The following is a 23,176-nucleotide window of genomic DNA, read 5'->3' as shown; positions in this document are numbered from 1 at the left end:
TTGAAGACCAATGTGTAAGAAACTAAACCCAGAGAATGTACCAGAAAAGCATAACTACATGTGCATTAATCTGATAAGCATGATGAAAAAAGAGACTCGGAAAAAAAAAAAAAAAAAAAAAAACAACAACAACAAACCAGACTCCATAAAAGAAATATTGCTAAATTTGACTACAACAAGAAATTCAGTGTGGGGATACAGATCTATTTTATACAGGTTGATATATGTATAGATACACAGACATATATCCTAAAACAATAGAAACAATCAGTAAAGATTTTTTTTAATTATGACATACTGTAACAGACAGAAAATTTAAATAAAGAACACTCTTCACAATAAGAAAAAGCTGGGTAATCCAATAGGGAAAAAATGTACAAAGAGGGCTAAAGATATTATCCAAAGAAAAAGAAGCCCAAAGAGGCAGTTAATATATGAAAGTTCTCAAACTCACTCATAATAATGAAATTCATATGAAAACAGACATAAATTGCCTTTTTTTTTGCCTTCCTTGTAACAAAAGGAAGTTTAATTCTATCCAGCCTTTGTAAGGGGGGTGGAATGACAGAATAAGAGCAACCTTTATTGGAGAACACCATTTTGGCAGACCATTTGTGAATATCTATCAAAAAATTTCAACGTGCATACCCAGCGATTATGTTTCCAGAAAAGCATCTTTCCCACAGGTGTATAGAAATTGCAAGAACAAAGACACTGTTTGCAGCAATGTTTGCTTGCAAAAAAGGGGAGTCCTAAGTGACCATCATTAGGAGACCCGTCAAATAAGGTATGAAGTATTCACACGATAGAATAATGTGCTGCTATAAAAAGAACAAAAGACAGCTAATTATCGCTCTGGAAAAAAATCCATATTTTGTCAACTTATAAAAGCCTACTTCGCAGAAGAATACGATTCATTCAAGGAATCCAAGTATCCATACACATACATATCCTTCTATGTACAGAGAAAAGTCATTACAGATAGGGCATGAGATTTAGATGTTGTAAAGGGGAAAGTCTTCTAATTTTGTACTTAATTCCAATGTATATGCTGTGTGACATTTTTAACATGAGCTTCTATTACCTTTATAATAGGAAATGGGAAAAAATATATTGTCTAAATCTATAAACACAAATGCCAACAAGAATAAATGAAGAACATTCTCAAAAACAAACCAGGTATCTCTGTGTTCCATCTGGACTTTGAAACTCTTTCAAAGTATAGTTGACCCTTGAACAATGTGGGTTCAAAATGCACAGGTCACTTAGACGTGGATTTTTCAATAAATACAGTATAGTACTATAAATGTGCTCTCTCTCTTTGATGACTTTGTTAATAACATTGTCTTTTTTTTTTTAGCTTACTTTATTGTAAGAATACAGTCTGTAATACATATCACATACCAGATATGTGTTGATCAACTGTTTGTGTTCTTGGCAACGCTTCCAGTAAACAGGGGCTATGAGTAGGTAAGTTTTTGGTGGAGGCAAGAGTTATCCTTGGGGGTTGCCTGGGTGGCTTAATCGGTTAAGCCTCTGCCTTCCGCTCAGGTCATGATCCCGGGGTCCTGGGACGGAGCCCTGAGTCAGGCTCCCCGCTCTTCACAGAATCTACTCCTTCCTCTCCCTCTGCCCTCTTCTCAGCCTGTGCTCTCTCACACATTCTGTTCTCTCTCTTTCTCTCTCTCTCGAATAAATACATGAAATCTTAAAAAAAAAAATTATCCATGGATTTATGGATTTTCAACCACACGAGGGGCCGGCTGTATATGAAGTTTTTACTCGGGGACCTGAAGCACATAAAAACCAGCTCGCTACATTCTTGAAACCTCCAGGAATGTTTAAGCATAAGTATATGCAGCCGGCAGTTTTTCTTAGGTGTAACTGCTTCCTATTTTATTAATGTATTTATGGATACCTACCTCTGAGTCGTTGCAAGAATTTGAGATTTATTAAAATGTGCATAAATAATTCCGTAAGATTAAAATAAGTGAGCAAGCCCAAACAGAAGGAAGATAGGGGCAGGAAAACTAAATGAAGTTAGAAATAACATTAGTAGGGGGAGACGTATGCTACAGGATGTACCCTGGGATCTAACTAGCGTGAGTGTCCTAACATCTCCACAAAGAGAGAAACACACGTTTCTGACTTCACAGCATCCACAAGACGAAGGCAAACCACTCACTTGGGAGGATTCCAGATATTCAGGCAGGTGAGGCCTGAAAGAAATTGCTCTCATGAGTCTTTGTAAAAAAAAAAAAAAAAAAAAAATAGAAATGCACTGCTACAGGTTCTCCAGACGATCCTACAGAAATGAGTTTTCATAGAGCAGTATCTATTTCGGTTATGGAAAATGGGGGAAATGTGCGGGAAAGAAGATATCGTTGCTCTCTACTTTGGGACCTTCACCAAAACAAGCAAACAAAAAACAGACATTAATGTGCCTATTTCATAATCATGACAAGCAATTTAGATCATGAAAATCACAAAGAATGCTAATGACAAAACACCGTGTGCCAAGCTGCTATCCTCAACACCTAGCAGAGTGTCTGGTACCTAGCAAGCATTCAACAGAAGTGTTAAAATAGATGAACTTGGACTTTACGCAGATCGAAAACAACCTGCTCTTCTGTTGTTTCCCATGATGCTTTCATCAATGAGAAATGGGAAAAGACACAATAGAAGTTTGGAATTTCTTTCAAAGCATATTCCTTCCTTTCTCTGCTTGCCCTCAGAGTTGGGAGGTGGGTACAGAACCATTAAAAGATAAGTTTTCTGGCATGAGACCAGGAACAGTTCAAAAGGTGTTATTGTACTACTGTCAGCTCACGGAACTGAGCTACACGACTCCAAAGAATGATATAGGAAACCTGTGATTTAATCAGCTGCAGACTCGTTACCCACAGTACCTACACAGAGAAGCCTCCATCCATCATGGTGTCAGGTACATATTTCATAAAGCGGGGGGCGGAGGAGAGGCCCAGGAAAGGGGGGCAACACGTAGGAGTTAGGGCAAAAGTTGACAACAGGAGCTGTGGTTTACCGCAGCGCTTCTCCCTGGTCTGGGACTACGTGCTGATGGCAGGTGCATGGCCTCTCACCTTCAAAAATAAAAAAGTGGGGGTACCTGGGCGCCTCAGTCGGTTAAGTGTCTGACCTTGGCTCTGGTCATGATCCCAGAGTCCTGGGATGGAGCCCTGCATCAGACGCCCTGCTCAACGGGGAGTCTGCTTCTCCCTCTGCCCCTCTCCCCGCCCACATGCTCTCTCTCTTTCAAATAAATAAATAAAAGCTTTTAAAAAATTAAGAATAAAAATTTAAAAATGGCTCTACCCGCCTTTTGGTGGAACTCCCACAGATGACCGACAGAAACTGACTTGCTGCCCTCTTTTCCGTCTCTGACCCCAAAATCGTTGTATGACAGTTGGATTGTCTATTGCAAAGAACAAGTTTTGCATTCACAGCGGAACCTGGCACCCCTTCCAAAACGGAGTGGATGCATCTGAATGAGAGGGATAGCTGAAGGGGAGAAGCAGGGCAAACCAGCAAGTACCCACAATGAACCAAACCTTCCCACCATCCTGGGAACATGGAAGGATTACAGCAGCTCCTGTCCTGTCTTTGTAAAGCAGTCTGCTGAAGTGGCAGAGAAATAGAACTCCTGGTGCCCAGCTGGAGAAGCCAGGCTGTGGGTCCTCATGACTCCTTCATCCTGGCAGACACACAGCCCCCCAGGACTGCCCGAGTTGAAGGGGGGTGGACCGCACCTCAATCGGCCACAGGCTCACCTACTCCTCACTTTCCTGCTTCTTTTCGCCCCAGCCAGACTGCACGGCCACACTTTCCCTTTCTTTTGCATCTCCATCACCAACCAAGAGTCCTGAATAAGTAGACGATCACCCTTAAATGCTTCCTGACCAATACAGTCCTGTCTGAGCAGCCGGATGAACACATCAGACCAGGCCAACTGAAAGAGGAACTGACCCTATTTTTAGAGACACCTGCAGAACAAAATCTCACATTTTATTCTATCATCCAACCCAAAACCTTGGATCGAAAGGTCAAAGTCCCAAAATTCTGTCACCAAAGTAGGAGTGTATGCACCCAGGGAAATCAAAGGGGACTGGAGAATGTAATAAAAATTAGCACGCTTTCCCCAGTAGATTAAAGCCAGCATGGCTATTCCGTTACAGGTAGACAGAGGCCACTACCAAAGATGCTCTCTGAAATCAATCACACAAAGAATGAGGTGTCAGGGGAGGGGCTGAGACCAGGAGAAGGCGGCAGGCAGTCTCAGGGCTCTTGCTACCAAATAGCGCCCTCCTCCCTTTACATCATACCTGAGAGAAATTCTCTTGCCAGGCCCCCGAGGTGTCCCCGCCATCAAACAAATGACAGACGCTCCAAGAAAGTTCCTTCTGCAAAGAGTATCTCTTGCTAGACATAAACACCTCCTTTCAAAGCCCTAAATTTATTAGCACTCAAATGATGTTTATGACCCTGCGGCTTGTGATCCCGTCATGGATTCTATCAAGGAGGGAGACTGGATTAGCTCATGGACCCCGGCATTTATGGCTCTGAAGTGAGCCACTGTTCAAAGAATGCTAAGGACAGATGGAACCGATCTACCCACAGGTGGATGAGCATGGCTGGAGCGGGAAGGGTCCTGTGCTGGCGGAATGAACACCCAGGACCATGGAGAGGATGCAAAATAATAAAGTGGGAATTCTCACCGTAGCCGGCAACGACCCAAAAGCCATAACTAACTACGAGAAGTGAGCTAACCCGGGAGGAAAAGCAACTAAATGTTGAGGAGGGATCACAGCCAGCAAGAAGAAGCAGCAAGAACTTTGCATCGAAATAAAATCCAAAGATGGATCAATTGGAGTGGAATTCATTCCTCAAGGAACATTCTGAGTTATCTATATACTAACACAAAAGGGCTGAATTTTTTACATTGTGGTTTGGTTTGGTTTTGATTTTTTAATTTTTAAAAACCTAAAGACGTATGCATTTTTAAAAGGCAGTTTCAACATCTGCAGACTTTACCAGAACACTTCAAGAGACAATGAAAAGTTGGATAAACACCGAAGGTTACTCACTCGATTAGGAGTTCAGGGAAAGAGAAAAATAGCACAGAACCCGCTGAAATGTATTGAAATTCTAAACCCCAGAAATACAGGCGGGGTAAAGAAATAATAGTCACCCTGGTGTTTTGTCTCCTCCTGTGGTAGCTCCTGATTTTTGTCAGCTATGGTTCACGGTTACAGAGCAATACAAGGTGAGATTGGTAAAGAAGACATTTAAATTATAAACTTCGGTCTTTATCTTTGGGCCTTTTCTCTAGATCAGGAATAATTACATTGGTTTTTTTAAAAAGGCCTTTCTAAAAGAGACTTCTAGATTCATTTCCCAGGTAGCAGAGCTCTGAAAAGGCAAACCAATCCTGGCCAGCGTTTCAGAGAAGTAAGTCTCTTAAGAAATGAGACGACACCCTTCTTTACATGTAGTTGGATATTATTCAACAAATGATAAGCAAAAAACTGTGCTGTATCTCAGGTAAGGTGAAAAAGACCAGAAGAGTCTAGTCCCTCCAGTTTCCAGGACCTCACCTCTTATTAGGAGGCAAGACATTTGCCCAAATAACTAAAACGCACACATGCACAGAAGGCATAATGGAGGGTGCCTGGGTGGCTCAGTGGGTTAAAGCCTCTGCCTTCAGCTCAGGTCATGATCCCAGGGTCCTGGGATTGAGTCCCATATCTGGCTCTCTGCTCAGCGGGGAGCCTGCTTCTCCATCTCTCTCTGCCTACTTGTGATCTCTGTCTGTCAAATAAATAAATAATTTGGGGAAAAAAAAAAAAAGAAGGTATAATGGAGTAAACGTGCTCACTATGTATTTATTTCCTTGTACACACTTACTGATGAGAAATCTATATGATACATCGATTGTGCGTGCCTGTGTGAGTGTTTGTGTGTACGTGCACACTGCCTAAGACGTGTTGTCCCAGATTCCATGCAAGGCTTCTCCATAAGCAGCATGCGTGTCCTTCACTTAGCCTGCCCACTGGTGGTCCCCACTGTCGTGGACCCCAGAAAACCAGTTGGAGGTGGTTCATCAATTCTTGAGCTATAATAAAAGCACCATTTCTAAAAAACAATTTACTCATTCTGTGATTTTTTAAAAGATTTTATTTATTTACGTTTGAGAGAAAGAGCGAGGAGGGGGAGGGGCAGAGGGGGACAGAGAGGGACAAGCAGACTGCAGTGGGTGCGGAGCCAGACCCTGGGTTCAGTTTCATAACCCTGAGATCGTGACCTGAGCCAAACCCAAGTTTGGCCCCTCAACCAACGAGCAGAACCACCCAGGCACCCCTCACTCTCTGATTTTTATCTTCCCCCAGACTTACCCTATCCCCAACCAATGGGAAATGAACAAATGATATTTACAAAAAGGTTTCTCTTTACGCTTTCCCTTACATATGTTTTCACCTTCATAATTCCAGCAATGTGAACAAGTACTACATCTGAATGTCACAGGATCAGGACAAGTGTCAAGATAGGCCCCATTCCTCAATTCCAGGTTGCCAATCTATATATCATTCTATATCAGCCATACAACTTTCTCAGCTCTACTTTACATTTTTTTTAAAGATTTTATTTGTTTATTTGAGAGACAGAGCACAAGCAGGTGGAGGGGCAGAGGCAGAGAGAGAAGCAGACTCCCCACTGAACAGGGAGCCCGATGTGGGGCGCTCGATCCCAGAACCCTGAGATCATGACCTGGGCTGAAGGCAGAGGCTTAACCCACTGAGCCACCCAGGCACCCCTGCTTTATATTTTAAAACAATATTCTGGGGGGAAAATTAACCATTATTATGAAAAATGATACCCCTTGAAATCTGGATTCTGTCAAATCTTTGGACAACAATGTAAATAGTTCAGGAGATGGAGGCCTGGGTGGCTCAGTTGATCAAGCGTCCCCACTCTTGATTTCCACTCGGTTTGTGATCTCAGGGCTGTGGGATCGAGCTCCCCATTGGCTTGCTCTGAGCGGGGAGTCGGAGATTCCCTCTCCCTCTCCCTCTGCCCATCTCCTCCACCCCCACTCTGTTTAAAAAAAAAAAAGTTAAATAGTTAAGGGAAAGAATGTTGCCTTTATAAACTAAGTAATTCGCCAGATTATCAGCAGGTCCTCACTGAATGCCAACTGGTGCACATCCATATCAAAAGACATTCCCGGGACGCCTGGGTGGCTCCGTGGGCTAATGCCTCTGCCTTCGGCTCAGGTCATGATCCCAGAGTCCTGGGATCGAGCCCCTCATCGGGCTCTCTGCTCAGCAGGGATCCTGCTTCTCCCTCTCTCTCTGCCTGCCTCTCTGCCTACTAGTGATCTCTGTCTGTTAAATAAATAAATAAAATCTTAAAAAAAAAAAAAAATTCCCAGTCCTTGCCTTAGATAGCTAATGAGCGTTATCTATGTGGAGTCACTGAATGACCTCACAGTGGCCCCAGTTCCCTACGTCTCTGTCCTACTGGAGACCTGCTCTTGGTTTCTCAGAACAGTGCCACCCAGGGTAGGGGTGTGAGTGGAGCTGATGAAGGCAATGTCCTCTGGGGAGTCAGGATAACTCTGGGAGGAACCGGAGTGTGCCCGCGGCAAAGCACTGAACCTATTTCTGTCTGAATTTCCCAGTTGTAAAACAGGGTAATTATAACCTCCCTACCTTACATGACTTTGGGGTCGTTTCATTGGTGTTTGTAAATCACTTCAGAGAGGAGAGTGATTGCTCTCTGCTGCGGCAGGTGAGAGATCTCTGGCCCAAGCCCTCCGTCTGTCCCAGCGTCCCAGTGGTTCCATCTTAGATGAGGGAGAAAACGTAATGCCCTTCCTTCTCCCTCCTCCTATGAACATAGGCTATCCGAAGAGAAACCTAATAGCCCTTTTGCCCTAAAGTTCTGTGTTCTCAAGAGTTTCATATGTTTTCCTCATAACTCAGAAAGTGTTAACATTTTTACATGCAAGACCTTAAAATGAACATCTTTGTAAAATTCCACAGTAGCTGTGGAATTATCATCAATAATTATCACTGTGCAACAAAGCCACCCATGTTATGTGAAAGGGGGTATTTCTAAGAACTCAAAACTATACGCATGCTCTCTCCTAATGGGTCTTACATCTAAACCAGTAAATCTTCTTTTAAAAGAAATGAAATTTAAAAGGAAAAAAATTTTAAAGGAAAAAAACACATTTTTAAGGTATAGATAAAATGCATACACACACATGTAGAATGAACTTGATATATTCTTACATGTTTAAAAATACAGAAGTTGGGGCTGGCTACCTCAGTTGTAGAGCAAGGGACTCTTGATCTCGGATCATGACTTTGAGCCCCACATTGGACATAGAGCTTATTTAAAAAAAAAAAAAAAAAGAGCTTACTTGGGGCACCTGTGTGGATCAGTGGGTTAAGCCTCTACCTTCCGCTCAGTTCATGATCTCAGGGTCCTGGGATCGAGCCCCTCATTGGGCTCTCTGCTCAGCGGGGAGTCTGCTTCCCCCTCTCTCTGCCTACCTCTCTGCCTACTTGTAGATTTCTCTCTTTCCATCAAATAAATAAATAAAATCTTATCTTTTAGAAAAGCTCACTTTAAAAAAAGGAGAAAGAAAAGCAAAAAGAAATTTTTAAAAAAGCAAATGAGCTCACTTTTTAAAAATACTCATTTGGGTATTAAAAATGTCTCACAAGAATCACATTTTAAGAATGGGTTTTAATTTACTTTTATGGCTTTTTTCAAAAACTTAAAAACATGAGATTTTTAAAAATCAACTTTAGAAGTCATTTTGACTTGGGGCACCTGATGGCTCAGTGGGTTAAGTCTCTGCCTTTGGCTCAGGTCATGATCCCAGGGTCCAGGGATCGAGCCCCATGTCAGACTCTCTGCTCAGCAGGAAGCCTGCTTCCTCCTCTCTGTCTCTGCCTGCCTCTCTGCCTACTTGTGATCTCTCTCTGTCAAATAAATAAATAAGAAGTCATTTTGACTTAAATGATAACATCAGTAGGGTACTAACTACATAAATTATGGTAAATCCAAAATGTGGGCATGGTGGGGATGAAATTTTAGATATATTTTTAATTTAAAAAAAAAAAAATTTAGGGGCACCTGGGTGCTCAGTCATTAAGCGTCTACCTTTGGCTCAGGTCATCATCCCAGGGTCCTGGGATCAAGCCCCGCATCAGGCTCCCTGCTCTGTGGGAAGCCTGCTTCTCCCTCTGCCCCTCCCTCTGCTTGTGTTCCCTCTCCCACTATATCTCTCTCTGTGAAATAAATAAATAAAATATTAAAAATATATATATGGGGCACCTGGGTGGCTCAGTGGGTTGAGCATCTGCCTTTGGCTCAGGTCATGATCCCAGGGTCCTGGCATCAAGCTCCCAGTTAGACTCTCTGTTCAGCGGGGAGCCTGCTTCTCCCTCTCCCTCTGCTGCTCTTCACCTTGCTTGTGCTCGCTCTCTCTCTCTGTGTCAAATAAATAAAATCTTTAAATAAATAAAATACAGACTAGCCCTTTCACAAGTTCTCATTTGTGTTTAAAAACAGAAGATGATAATAGATGGATAAATAGACAGACAGACAGAAATGGGATATATGTGTGTGTGCATATGCGTAACGTATATTAACAGATGACCTCTAGAAGAATACAGGGAAAATGGTAACAGCGTTTACTTCCAGAACAAAAGGATGAAATGACTTAGATTAAAGGCTGTAGGAAAGTCTTCACACTTACATGTACTCTAAGTTCTTTTAATATTTTTTGTTGTAAGAATGTACCACTTTTTAATTTAAAAAAATTAATTTGGGGCACCTGGGTGGCTCAGTGGGTTAAAGCCTCTGCCTTCGGCTCAGGTCATGATCCTAGGGTCCTGGGATCGAGAGCCCGCATCGGGCTCTCTGCTCAGTGGGGAGCCTGCTTCCTCCTCTCTCTCTGCCTGCCTCTCTGCCTACTTGTGATCTCTCTCTGTCGAATAAATAAAATCTTTAAAAAAAAAAAAAAACCTAAAAAAATTAATTTGCTACATCAGTGTATTTTGTTATTAATTTGGCATCCCGTGGTATTTTATCTTTAAAGCAACTATTTTATAGTGTACACTATTAAGAAAAATTGCCAACCACACACACACACACACACACACACACACACAAAAACTAGTGTCATTATATTTCAAAATTACCTTCCTTACGGAGTATATGGAAAATCTCCAAGCCTTCTGCTATACTGTACTATGAACCTAAAATTGCTCTAAAAAATAAAGTCAAGTAAAAAAAAAAAAGTTGCCTTCCTACTATAGGAAGAATATGCTGTGACATAGCCAGATAAGCTCAAGTGAATCACAAGACTGTTTGGCATAAAAAGATATTGATGAATAGGTAAAAATTTATCCTCTAGTATGATATGAGCACTCTTACGGAATCGCTTTGTACTCCTCCCCTGCAATTAATCTCCCCGTGGGTAAGGAAAAAGCCTTATGCATCTAATTTCCCCCCTACCCGAGTCTAGCTCAACCCCTAGCAAATAGTAGGTGCTCAAAAATCATTTATCAACTGAAAAAATAAACGGAATCACTCTGATATCTTGATTATTCTAATGAAATAGATTTCTTTAATGTGACACTTTTTAAAATCTTTACTAACTAATTGCACATTATAAATTCAATGTGGTAAATACAATCCACAGCATTTCCCAGACCAGCTTTACCATGAAAAACAAATTTTCCCCACTAAGTCCTTTGTAGTACTAGGAGTAATAAAATGTAGACAGCTAACATTGGAAAATATTGCTCTGGCTTTTAATTTATATCTCACTATTTTCTAAAACCAAGGTTGGGGGTTCATATGGGTGGCTCAGTCGGTTGAGCATCCAACTCCTGGTTTCGGGTCAGGTCATGATCTCAGGATGGTGAGATCGAGCCCCACGTCAGGCTCCACCCTCAGTGGGGAGTCTGCTTGTCTCTCTTCCTCCTCCCACTTGTGCTCTTTCTCTCCCTCTCTCGCAGTAAGAAAGAAAGAAAGAAAGAAAAACTCAAGGTTGGTAGAGACTGTTAGCACTCACAGAATATTTGTGGGCTCCCTGCAGCACTCATACTGGACTGTTGTTGGGTCTGGGCCACATGATTGCATCTGGCACCTGGGACTGTGAGGAAGTAATTTGCCATCTCCATTCCAAGGCACTCGAGAGTTAGTGGGTTACCTTCATCTTTTTCTTCCTTGGCTAGGACAACTCCAGAAGTCAAGTGTTGAGAGGATGACCTCATGAGTTGAAGGGAACCCTTAACTCACCAGATGTGGGAGACTCCATTTCACATATAAGAGTTTCTGATTAGCAAGAAATCTATTTTTATTGTGCTTAGCCATGGAGATTTCAGAGTGATTTGTTACAACAGCATAACCTAGCCCATCCTGAAAAAATATATTCATCATCATGGCACTCCTTCAGATAAACATAGGAATGAATGCCTACAAAGTGATATTTGAGGCATCTTATAATATATATATATATATTATATATATAATAATAAAATAATAAAAGTAGAGTTAAACTGCCAAGAGAAAAATTAAACAAAATACAGAGACTGAGGGATGAACAGCCTCTGTTAGTTGACGGAGAAGTGGTGAGTATGGGTGGTTTGTCATTGCAAGCATAGTAGTCACTTCAGAAGTTGTCAGAAGTAAGCTCAAGTGCAAAGAATGCAAATTTGCCCAAAGTAACTGTATTTTACTGTGTCTGGATTACACCATTCTTTCCCAAAGACCAGGCATTTTCTGAGTAAGACTGGGAAGCAGTATGTCCAGAAATGTTTCCGCACTCCTGTTACATCTATACAGAATTCTTGGCGCATATATATATATATATGGAACACTGTGAGTGGTCTGATATTTACCAGAAATTGTCACTAGACCTCATCAGTCAGTGCTCTTATGCTTTTGTCATAATTAGGCAGGGTGTCCATGAATTTTCTGGATGAGGATTACTTTAATAATCAGTGTACGTAAGAGATTTGTAACATCCATACATCCATTTGTAACATCCATCCAAAGAAATAATCATGGGAGACAAAAGTCCACTGGAGTCAGGTACTCTGATTCAACATCTATAACTGCTTTGTGATATTATGGCAAATGGAGAAAGACAAATGTTGGGGGGAATAATGAGAGGTTCTCAGTGTCCCACCTCTCTGAATCCCAAGAATCTCTTTAAAGCGCAGCAGAATTTCAACGATCCCAGTGATCCAAAATAGTCTGGAATTCTAACACCAGCTGTCGGACAAACCCCAAGTCATGGGAAAACAAAACCTTGCATTAATTTTCTGTCCAAGGCTCTACGCAGCGCCACAACTCTGCTTGGCGGAATACCCACTAGCACATAATGGAGCACTCCTCCCTCCCCGCTCCGGCTCCTTTCCCACAGGGGCCAAAAGTGTTTTTAAAGGATTGTTTTGGAAAAGCTGTTCCCAGGTTCACTGTGTACTGGGCAGGGATTAACCTCAAGTTTCTAGAACGCTGGGATTCTTCATGGAAGCCGCAATGACAGTCCAATTTAAAATCTGGAGTTCTGGGCAAGAAAACCACAAAGTCTGTCTAGGCACTTGATCCGCCAGGGCCTGCCTTTGATAGACGACCCCTCCAAGACCCAAGGGAAGGTTGGAATGCCCTCTTGCAGCCTAGCTCTTATGGCTGAACCTCGCAGGAGCTAAGACCAGTCTGGCCCAAAGTGAGCTCTGAAAATGTGCATTCCCTTTTAAGATCTTCATGTTCAGCTTATCAGTAACTTATTCCTCAACGAGTTAATGCCCACGGAAGCAGCCAACCAGATTCTCTTCACACCAGTTCATGAACTGTCTCTTAACCCTTGATAACCATTAGCTTGCCTCTGTGGTTTTTTTCATTCTTTGAAAAAAATAAACAAAATTTATCTGAAAATAACCGTTTTCATTATTCAGAATTTTTTCAAGTTACAAAAATAATTTTTAAAGTAGCTATTTCTTCCAAACTTCTACAAGATGCATGAAGAAAAATATATCCAACATGTTGACGTGCATCTTTCATGACATCATCTGGGCACATACAAGTGTTTGCAGTGTATGCACTTTCAGAAAGCCCATGCACGTACGTACAGCTGGGTAGAGGGATGAGTTCCTTGACAATTGCTGGGACAGCTTTGTTTTACAAACTAAGATAATACTGTTCCCATCACTTCTGATACTTTCTTTTTTTCGCAGTATAGTAATTGTCTCTACAATTCAGTAGAACAAGTTCTAATGCCTCATTCTTATTTCTTCTTTAGGCATATGTGCATACACATTAATTTTGCATAAATAGAATTATGTCACATTTGACAGAGATTTGCGTAGTGCAGCCTTTTTTTTCTTTTTCACTTGCCCCCAGTTCCATAACTTTAGTTACTCAGTATCCCTAAAGCTATTGTCTTTATTTTCCTCTATACTTGTATCATCATAAACACACAAGTATACACACGTGGAACTTTTGGGCCCATGTTTATTGTACAAGTTGGATCATTTTGTACAGATTTCTCTGCATTCCTTATCTGCTTATTCTATAATAACTTGGCAACTGTGATAGCTCTAATACCTTATTTTTAATGTTTAAAAATATACCTTGGTGAAGTGATACTAGTTACTTTACCAGCTTTTCCCCTCCAGCTCTTTATTTCTAGCTTGTATGTTTACTTGTGATTTTGCTTTTTTCTTTACTAACCATGCTTCAATAAATATCCTTGTAAATATACCTTTCATATTGATGCTTTAATTTCTTTCTTTTTTTCCTTCTTTCTTTTTTCTTTCTTTCTTTCTTTTTTAAGAGAGAGAGAGTGCACACACAGCAGTGGGGAGGGGTAGAAGGAGAGAGAGAATCTTCAGCAAACTCCACACTCAGGGCTGAGCCTCACACGGGGCTCAATCTCATGACCTTGAGATCATGACCTGAGCTGAAATCAAGAGTCAGACACTTAACCAACTGAGTCAACCAGGCCCCCCAGTGCTTTAATTTCCAAGAAATATAGTCCCAAGAGCAGACTGCTAGTTTGAAAATTGTGTATTTTTAAATTTTAATAGATTGTTTTAATGGCTGAGTTCATTAGATGTTGCACAGTTTTTCCATAAATACAGCATTAATTCAGCTTGCTACTATTCAGCATGCATAGGTATTCCAGTCTTTTAAATTTTGCCAGTGGTATTTCATTGTTATGTGCATCTGTATTTTCCTAATAACCAGTGGATTTGGGCATCTTTTCATAACTATTTAATCCCATTGATTCATTCACTTATAGAGTGCCATTATTTTTACTGGAGTGGTTGTCTTTTCCCATGTTGCCTCTTAAGTGACACACCTTCAAGCTGAACAGAAGATCGGTGGAATTCACAGCCGAGGTTAAGAATAACTGCCAGGTGACTCTCATTAAAACATTGTATTGTATTATTTCAGAGATGCCAAGAGAGTAGATCTTAAAAGTTCTCATCACAAGAGAAAATTCATTAACTATGTGTGGTGATGGATGTTAACTAGTCTTATTGTGCTGATCATTTCACAATATACACATATCTCAAATAATTATATAGACCAACTAAAACTAAGATAATTGTTACACGTTAATTACACCTCAGAGAAAGAGAGAAAGAAAGAGCGAGCGGGCAAATAACTGAGAGGATACGGTACAAGGAAAAGAACTAAGAATTGAGAATTGAAGTCAATTTTGCCAAAAGGTCAGTGATAACTAGAAAGAAGTTCTACTTTGCACATAGATCTGAGGGGAGGCATTAGGACACTGTCTCTCTTCTCAGTGGGGGATAAAGCCTATTCTCCCAAGTTCTCAAGTGCTGAGTTGACTAAATTGTGGAGGCATTATGGTGGGAGCAAAGAAGACAAAAAAAAAAAAACAAAGAAAGTATGGAAAGGGAAGTAGCATGTGGTCAGTGCCTGCCTTGGGCCAGTAACTGGAAGAGGCATTTTATAGACATGTTCTCATTTATTCCTTGCAATAAACCCATGAGATGAGCTAAACCATCATCTCTATGGAGTCTCAGAGATATCAAGAAACTTGTCTTACATCATCCATTTGGTGAGGGATGAACCTAGGAGTCTAGTGCAGGTCTCCTTCCCTCCCATCTATGCTCTTCCTCAGCCAAAGGGGTGATGCTAGTGGGAGCCTGGGTCACATGTCGTGTCCTGTGCAGAAGAGTCAGGTAGATGCAAGGTTCCATCACCACCTTTCTGGGAAGTCTTGTTTATAGCTTTGAGTTCTATAGACAATTAGAAAATCTTCATTCTTATAGTCAATACTACCCTCATGTGGTCAGTGAACTCTAATTTGGCATTTCAGTTACACAGAGAGTTTTTTTCAGTCTTCAGTAATTATTAAGACTCTCTTGTGAACATTACACTACGTGAGATAAATCAGACAGAGAAAGACAAATACTGTACACATGGAATCTAAACTTGTAAAAACAGAGGATGGTGATTACTAGGGCCTGGGGTGGGGGGTAACTGGGGAGATGTTGTTTAAGGGTACAAACTCACAACCAGTAGATCAATAAGTTCTGGAGATCTAACGTACAGCAGAGTGACTATAGCAATAATACTGTATGATAAACCTCAAAGGTGGTAAGAGACTAGGTCTTAACTGTTCTCATTGCCCCTCTCCACCGCCAAAAACTGATAATTATGTGATGGGATAGAGGTTCTAGCTTTTAGTTAACGCTAAGGTGGTAATCATATTGTAATACGTAAATTATCAAATCAACATGTTGTACACCTTAAACTTTCCTTAAGCAATGTCATATGTCAATTAAATCTCAATTTTTAAAAAAGACTCTTATAGATCAGTCTTCTTTAGGGTAGGTGGTTTTAAAATCACCAAGATGAATAAACTAAAAACAGATATTCATAGTGCCACAAACTGAGTACCTCAGTTTCTGAAGAGCTGATGATTACAACCAAACTTATCATTTATCAATTAGCATTACACAATATGTTCTTGTAATGAGAGACAGCTATGTAGAGAAAACAAATGTCGGGCATCTAACCAAAGAACTGTCCTGGGAATAACAGCTTCAGATAGAAATTTAGATATACCATGTCTATTAAGAGGAATTTCAGGGAATTCTGGAAGGTGTTCCTGGGTAGAGATTGTTATTTTCTTAATTTACAACTTATCAATTACCCCACCAATCAGATCTCATTGATCTTGTCTCCTTACTAATTCCCCATCGCAGAAATCCACAAAAATGTCATCCTGAAATGAACTCACATTGTGCAAAATTAATTCTCCATCTAGAGCTCCAGAAAATAACCTTAATATATAAATCATCTTGGATTTTTCCATGAAGTAATTGTGCAAAATAGAGACCATGACTCATAACATGGAAGTTATCGGCAGTGGGCTAGAGAAGGCACAAACAGCTTCTCCAGCTGTCTGAAAGGCTCTAAAGGGTAGATGGACATGCAGTTGAAACATTCACATTGACTTCTCATTTTACTGTCAAGCCTTATTACGTAAGGGTGATTTGTGTTCCACACTAATTAGCTAAAAGCTTTGGACATTAATCCACTGCCCAACAAGCAGCCTCTGCAACAAGGTAGTTTTTGAAAAAGACCAGCTCTGGTTTTATTGCCATGGGATCTACCGGAGTACGGAGATGGGCATAACCTGCTCCTGAATGCCAGTGGAGACATTCATACTTTACACTTTTACACAGGGCTCTCTCCCCGTGGCTCTCTGTACACCTCGTGGGCTCATCACTTGAAAGGAAGCAGTGTCCACTGAAGAAAGTGGGAAATATCATATGGAGAATTTCAGTGGGAAGGAAGTTGCACATATCCAGTAAGAGTCCCGTATCCAGAATGTATAAAGAATGCTTCAACTCAACAAGAAGACAACTAGCCCGATTACAAAGCCTATGAGATTTCCTTTTGAAGAGATGGAAATGTTCTAAAATTGACCGGTTGCACATAGGATGAAATGTTCTAAAATTGATGGTTGCATGTATCTGTGAATACACTGAAAACCTTATGCTTTAACAAAGCTATTTTTAAAGGAAGTAGAAAGGAATCTGTGACTATGGGAAACACTCACTGACTGTCAAAGGCTGAAGGAAATGGAGGGAAGTTGCCGGAAGAATGAGGCCAGATGTGGAGAACCCATGGTCTCATCCAATGGCAGGTATATCAGACGAGTGGCCTAAGAGTCACACAGCTGTCATGGTAGCATCCGAGCCTCTTCTCCCATTTAGTTACTCAACAAATGTTTGTCGAACACCTTCCATGTGTGAAGTCATGTTCTAAGAAACTGGGATACAGCCATGAGCAATTGTTTAAGAGAAACAGAGAAAAAGGTTAAGGAAGTTTACTGCAGCATCATTGTTCTCTCAAAAACTGGAAATGATCTGACAATTCACAGGAAAATGACCATGACAGAATTTTGTGCCTCCGTGCATTGATTTGATATTATCATAGAAGTCTGTATCAGTGGATCTGCTATTATGTTGAACTATCTGAAATAGCCAATTTTGTAGGTCAAAATGGTCAAACATTGGCAACTTCATATATTACTGTGTTTAAAAGATACATTGCAGTTATGTTCAGTTGTAATAAGTGTCCCACGCTGGTGGGGGAATGTCGCTAAGGGGTTGCTTATGCATATGTGGAAGCAAGGATTATATGGGTAACCTCTACTTTCTACTCAGTTTTGTTGTCAACCAAAGACTGTTCTAAAAAATAAAGTCCAGGAAATTGTAAAAATAAAAAATTGCACATTTATGTCTATAATAGTATGTGCATCTATATTTGCATCATTTTTTGCTAAGATAGGGAAAAGTACAGAGGAATAAACACCTGGCTGTTACTATTGCCTACTCTAGGAGGGAGAGGAACATGTGTGCACTCTGGTGTGATTGCGTGTGCGTGCACACTTGCGTGTGTGTGTTGGGGGAAGTGACTATTATCTTTTCTTTATATATCTTTATGTTGTTTCATTTGTGACAATAATGATGTGTTACTTTCACAACTCATAGCATAACTGAAAATTATAAATAAGAAAGAGCACTAGGGAGGCATCTGTGGAACTGAATCCATGATCCAGATTCAGGAGCCTTCTCTTCTAGTTTAATTTCATGTACCACAGACTGTCTAGACGTGAACACCCACCATCTGCTACGGAAGTTTCGTGGAAATGGGAATTAGCTGTGGATCTGGACCTGTCTCCAAAGCTGCTCACAAGAAAACACAATAAAAATAGTTTCGTAGCACTTGTGATAAGACTGCCCTACCAAGATGGATCCCTTGACGTCATTAAATCAAGTGCCCTTTGTGTGGGTTTCTGAGGACAAAGAAGTCCAGGGGTGTTTTATGTGCAACATGAAATATGAGATAAGAAATCAGCAGAGATAAGATTTCAGTACCTTGATGTGTGAGCTGGATTCCACTTATCCCGTCTAACTCCTAAACCAAATCCCAAACATTTGTGTCAAGTCTGGAAGAGACCTAAAGCGGAGACTGGTCTTTTTTTAATGAATTTACTTTACGTATGCTCTTTCTCCTGGGGGCCCAAGAATGTGAGCAGTATCAAAACGGAAAAGGCAGGGGCACCTGGGTGGCTCAGTGGGTTAAAGCCTCTGCCTTCGGCTCAGGTCATGGTCTCAGGGTCTTGGGATCAATCTCCAAATTGGGCTCTGTGCTCAGCAGGGTGCCTGCTTCCCCCTCTCCTTCTGCCTGCCTCTCTGCCTGCTTGTGATCTCTCTCTCTCTGTCAAATAAATAAATAAAATCTTTTTTTAAAAAAAATAAAATAAAATTTAAAAAACAGTGAAAGGCAGTGTGGGTTCATGATGAAGGCACAGTCTCTGCCTACAGAATGCCTGAGTTCAAGCCTCAGCTCTAGCACTTACTACTGACTTGGGCAACTCGTGTGAGACTAATTTCCCTGTCTCTAAGCTGGAGGTGACAATGAAAAGCACCTCTGGGGTCTGTTAGGAAGATCCAATGTGCTGATATAGGCAAAGCATTAAAACTGTGCCTGGCATTCAAGCATAGACGTGTGTGCGCCTTACAGACTGTCCATGGCTTTGGCGTGTTGTCCAAAAACTGGGTATAATGCCCTGTCTTTTCTCAGCCACTCAAACACAAGGTCTGATTGCCTCCTGCCTGCCAGGCACTGTGCTGGGCATTCAGAATAGTAGATAAGTGAATGAATGACTCTCACAACCTCTGAACTGAATGGTTCACCACACATTTCAAGATGTGCAGACAATAACCTTTTAATCACTCTCTCTTTTCAAAGCAGAGGTCAAACAAGCTGTTACAATTACTGAATTAGTGGTGACAGGGTACACAAACCAGGGATAGGACAGCACCAGCTGGGTCCCCAAGGAGGAATGCCACTCGTGTGAGTGTGACGACGACAGGGCTTGACGCCCCAGCTCGGCATTATTTGTGGTGTGACTATCACTGACTGAGGCTGGATCCCTAACTGAAGCAAACATGTGATCCTGTTACATGATGAGTTTCGGGAGTTAGGGCAATGCCCGGTCAAAGTTAGAGTGCTGTGTCTGCACACAACGGCACAGATTCATACAGGCCAGGCCAGAGAGAAAGCAGAGCTGATTCAGCAAGAACTAGAAAATGGTTCTAACACAACATACAAAACCCTATGCCCCTCCTCCTACATGAAATCCTCCGTGGATTTCATGAGGCAGGAGGAGAATTCTTCAGACCATGTGGTTTCTGATCTCTATGCCTTTTGATAGGTAAACAAAGAAAGAGATGACCATGGAAATGCCCACTGGCCCCTGGAAACCCACGTCATCAGGAGCATTTTTGTGGCTCAATGATTTCCTCAAATCAGTGAGGCCAAACATGTTAGTTTTTGAAGCTTTCTGTGGTTTTGATGAGACAGGGCAACAGGGCAAGGAAGCCCCATAAGGTCAGATACTCACATGGACTCAAAATGACTCGTGGTCATTCTGTTCATTTATTTACTAACTCTGCTATTAAAGATCTTTCTGGGTGCCTGACACTAGGCTAAAAGCTGGGATCACACAGATTCTTTTTTTTAATTCAGAGAAAGAAAAAAAAAAGGTACAAACCTCAAAAGTTGATAAACTTTCCGTCAGAGAAGAAAACTTCCAGCAAAAGAAATATACAATGTGGTGTTGCTTTCATGTGGAGAACCTTCAGCCTCCTACGTCATTACGTCTGCTGACCGCAGCTCGAGGGCTAGTTTCTCGGGAGCTGGTGCAAAGTGGAAGTCTTGAGAAGCTAGTCATTACTTAAGTCATCTTTCCCATCATTGCTCCTGAAGGAACACCAGTCAGAATTATGCTGAAAAAGGTTACTTAAAAGTGAAACAGAAAACAGAAATGTCACTCCAATTGAAAATAAACAGTTGCTACCTGGAAACGTGGTCATGGCCATGTGAGTCTTTCTGTGGTTCACAAGACAAAGGACAGATTTAAGAAACACCTTTCCAGCAGACAGCCCCTCCCGGCTGGTCTCTATCTGCTCCCCTGGGGGCTGCCCCCATGAGTAAATCTTCCCCTCTGAAGATACTCTTATATACGCAGCCTCTCTCTGGCCTCAGCAGCATATGGTCACAGCACAACTATAAAATCTTTCCAGCAGCAGGAATATACCAACCAATGGATAAATCATATGTGCGGTAAAAATTCTTGGTGTCTCAATTCAGAAGCCACAGCAGAGGGGGTCATGCTTGCTGCTCAGCTGTTGGTAGAAAACATTTCTTCAATCAGATAATCCTCCCAAGAGCGAATTCCCAACTGTTCACTCGCTCCCCCCCCCAAAACAATTAATATATAAACAACCAAGAAATGAAATAATGGCAGCCAATTTTTAAAAAATCATTCAAATGTTATCTCCACTGGAATTAAATTTTTTTTTCATTTCACTCAAAAGGTAGAAATTAAAATGACAGAGAATCGTGTTTGTTTGACGGCTTCAAGGATCTACTCCTTGAGTTGCCCCAGAAAGATGAAACTGTGGGAACTGGGACACCAAAGAGAAACTAATTCATGCCGGTTACTAGACTCTGTTGGAGGAGACAGGACGGAGTCTCTTTCTCAACACAGGATAATTTCATTTTTACAGTTGCCTTGTGAAAACAACTGATAATAGATAAAATGGCCTAAATCTGTCAGTTCTCTGTGGCTTATCTAGATTCCCACCCCAGCAAGCCTCCCACACTTCCCAGAGCTAACTGGGCATTATCAGCAGCTCTAGGTAGCGATCAAGAGCCTTGTAGGACCTGCCCCGCCCAACAAGCTCCACGGGGCACAAGACACAGGCACAAGAGAGGAACCCTGTTCCTCCCCAGAGTTTTCCACTGACTTTAACTAAAATAGGGGCGCTCTCAGTCTTGATTCCCCCCACTCCATCTTAGGGTGCTGACAGGGTTCTTTTTCAAGCCATTGGACACAAGAGTCCATTTTCTCCAACCCCTTCCTGAACCATCTCGGTGATTCCTGCCGCCGGGAAGACACATCCCCGGACCGCCCCGAGGGCTTCTCGTCTGAAGTTCAGGGCTGTTTGCAGATCTCGGTGTGCCTGACAGGAGCTGCAGATGGCCTTGTCCACACTCTCTCACCCAAGACTGCAGGGGGCATGGAAGCAGGAGAGCTGTTGGTTTCCTCTTCCCAGAGCTCCATGTAGGGGGCCCACCTATTTATAGGTGTGTGGTCAGCCCCCAAAGAAATAACAAGTGGTGTTAGTGGTTTTATTCCTCTTATTCATAAAGGTTGGGAGCTAGTACTCCCAAAGGACTTTAACAGGCTCAGGAAGAAGAGGCACACAACTGAGAAGTGTGTCTACCCACAACTTCTACCTCTGCCCCAAACATGCCTTTTTAGGGAACTCTATGGCTGCAAGGATGCAATGGTGCCAGGTGACCACGTGACGAGATGCCTGACCTAATCTATTCTTGAGCAAACACTGACTATGCATCTGCAATATGGCAGATCTCCCATGCTGACTTTTCCAGCTCTCGATTTTCTCACCAAATCATGGAAGAGTCTGATTCCCAAGTATGAAGCAATAACAGAGCCAAGGATGACACAAAGTTGTGCAGGTTGTCCACTGCACAAGAGCACCCAACCATAGAGGTAAGTAGGAACTGAAATGAAGCCCATGACCCTTTTGCCAAGCCAGGCACCTGTGGAGCTGCATTGGCCCAAAGGGTGCCCCTTTCCCAAATGTACAAAAAAAGCATTTTCTAGTCAAACAGAGGTCCTGTGCAGGAGAAATGACATATGGTCAGATACCAACAGGCCGGTGTACCCTACAACTAGCTCTATCAATGACAGATGACATAGAACGGATGAATTTCTTAATCTGCCCTCGCCTCAGCCTGCCCATCTGTCAAATGGGGACAATAATGCTTCTCGATGTTTAAGCCTTATTTTAGGAGCAGACTCAGCTCACTAGAAAGGTTTCCCAGAATGTAATGTTTATATTCAATATTAGACTTATTCCCTCCCTTTGTCCCAAGAGAATGCTGCTTAATAGCTTTGGGTCATCCCCTGACCAGAGAGGAAAACAAACCTACTTTGTAGCGCCTGCTGAAGAAAAGTATTGGAATCTCTTCACTAGTCACGCTGTGCTGAGGAGAAAGACCTCACTGGGTACCAGCTATGGCCAAACGCCTACTCGGGGCCCAACGAAACTTCAGATCAATTCTTCCTCACACGTCCTCCCAAGTTTTATATGGAAACAAAGCTCATAAACAAGACTACTAACCAATTTTTGCAAAGAGACAGAAAAGACGAGACTTTCCTCCCTTCCTCAAGGGCAAACTATGTGCCTCTCTCATTCTTGAGTTTCGGGGTCTGAATGCAACAGCGCGATTGCTCAACCAGTGTTTGTTGCCCTGTGCCGAGTGGCCCAACATGTGCTTCCAAGTGCCCGATCCTCCCCTCCAGGGCAGAGATCTGGATACAGATTAGGACTAGCAGGGCTGTGACTCATTCATACTAAATCATCCCATTTGGCTAGACCTACAAAAAAAGCTCTTCTTCAATTCCCATGTTTGGAAACTTACTTAATCTAACCTAGATCTCATATGTTCTTTTTCCAGTACTAATGAAATTAAAAAAAAC

General features: G+C 41.8%; 1 long non-coding RNA gene across 1 annotated transcript; it reads right to left on the bottom strand.

The window, feature by feature from the left end:
- Positions 1-1,696: 1,696 nt before the first annotated feature.
- On the bottom strand, positions 1,697-21,748 carry LOC123393599. Its single transcript, XR_006608430.1, has 4 exons — positions 21,670-21,748; positions 20,462-20,789; positions 20,156-20,364; positions 1,697-2,219 (listed from the first exon to the last, which is right to left on the bottom strand). It is a non-coding gene; the product is annotated as an uncharacterized LOC123393599 (long non-coding RNA).
- Between the last annotated feature and the right edge of the window lie 1,428 nt (positions 21,749-23,176).

The sequence above is a fragment of the Mustela putorius genome, unplaced genomic scaffold (assembly GCF_011764305.1).
Source record: "Mustela putorius furo isolate JIRA1106 unplaced genomic scaffold, ASM1176430v1.1 tig00000876_pilon_pilon_pilon, whole genome shotgun sequence".
In the NCBI taxonomy this organism is placed as follows: Eukaryota; Metazoa; Chordata; class Mammalia; order Carnivora; family Mustelidae; genus Mustela; species Mustela putorius.
This window is presented reverse-complemented; position numbering and strand designations above follow the sequence as displayed.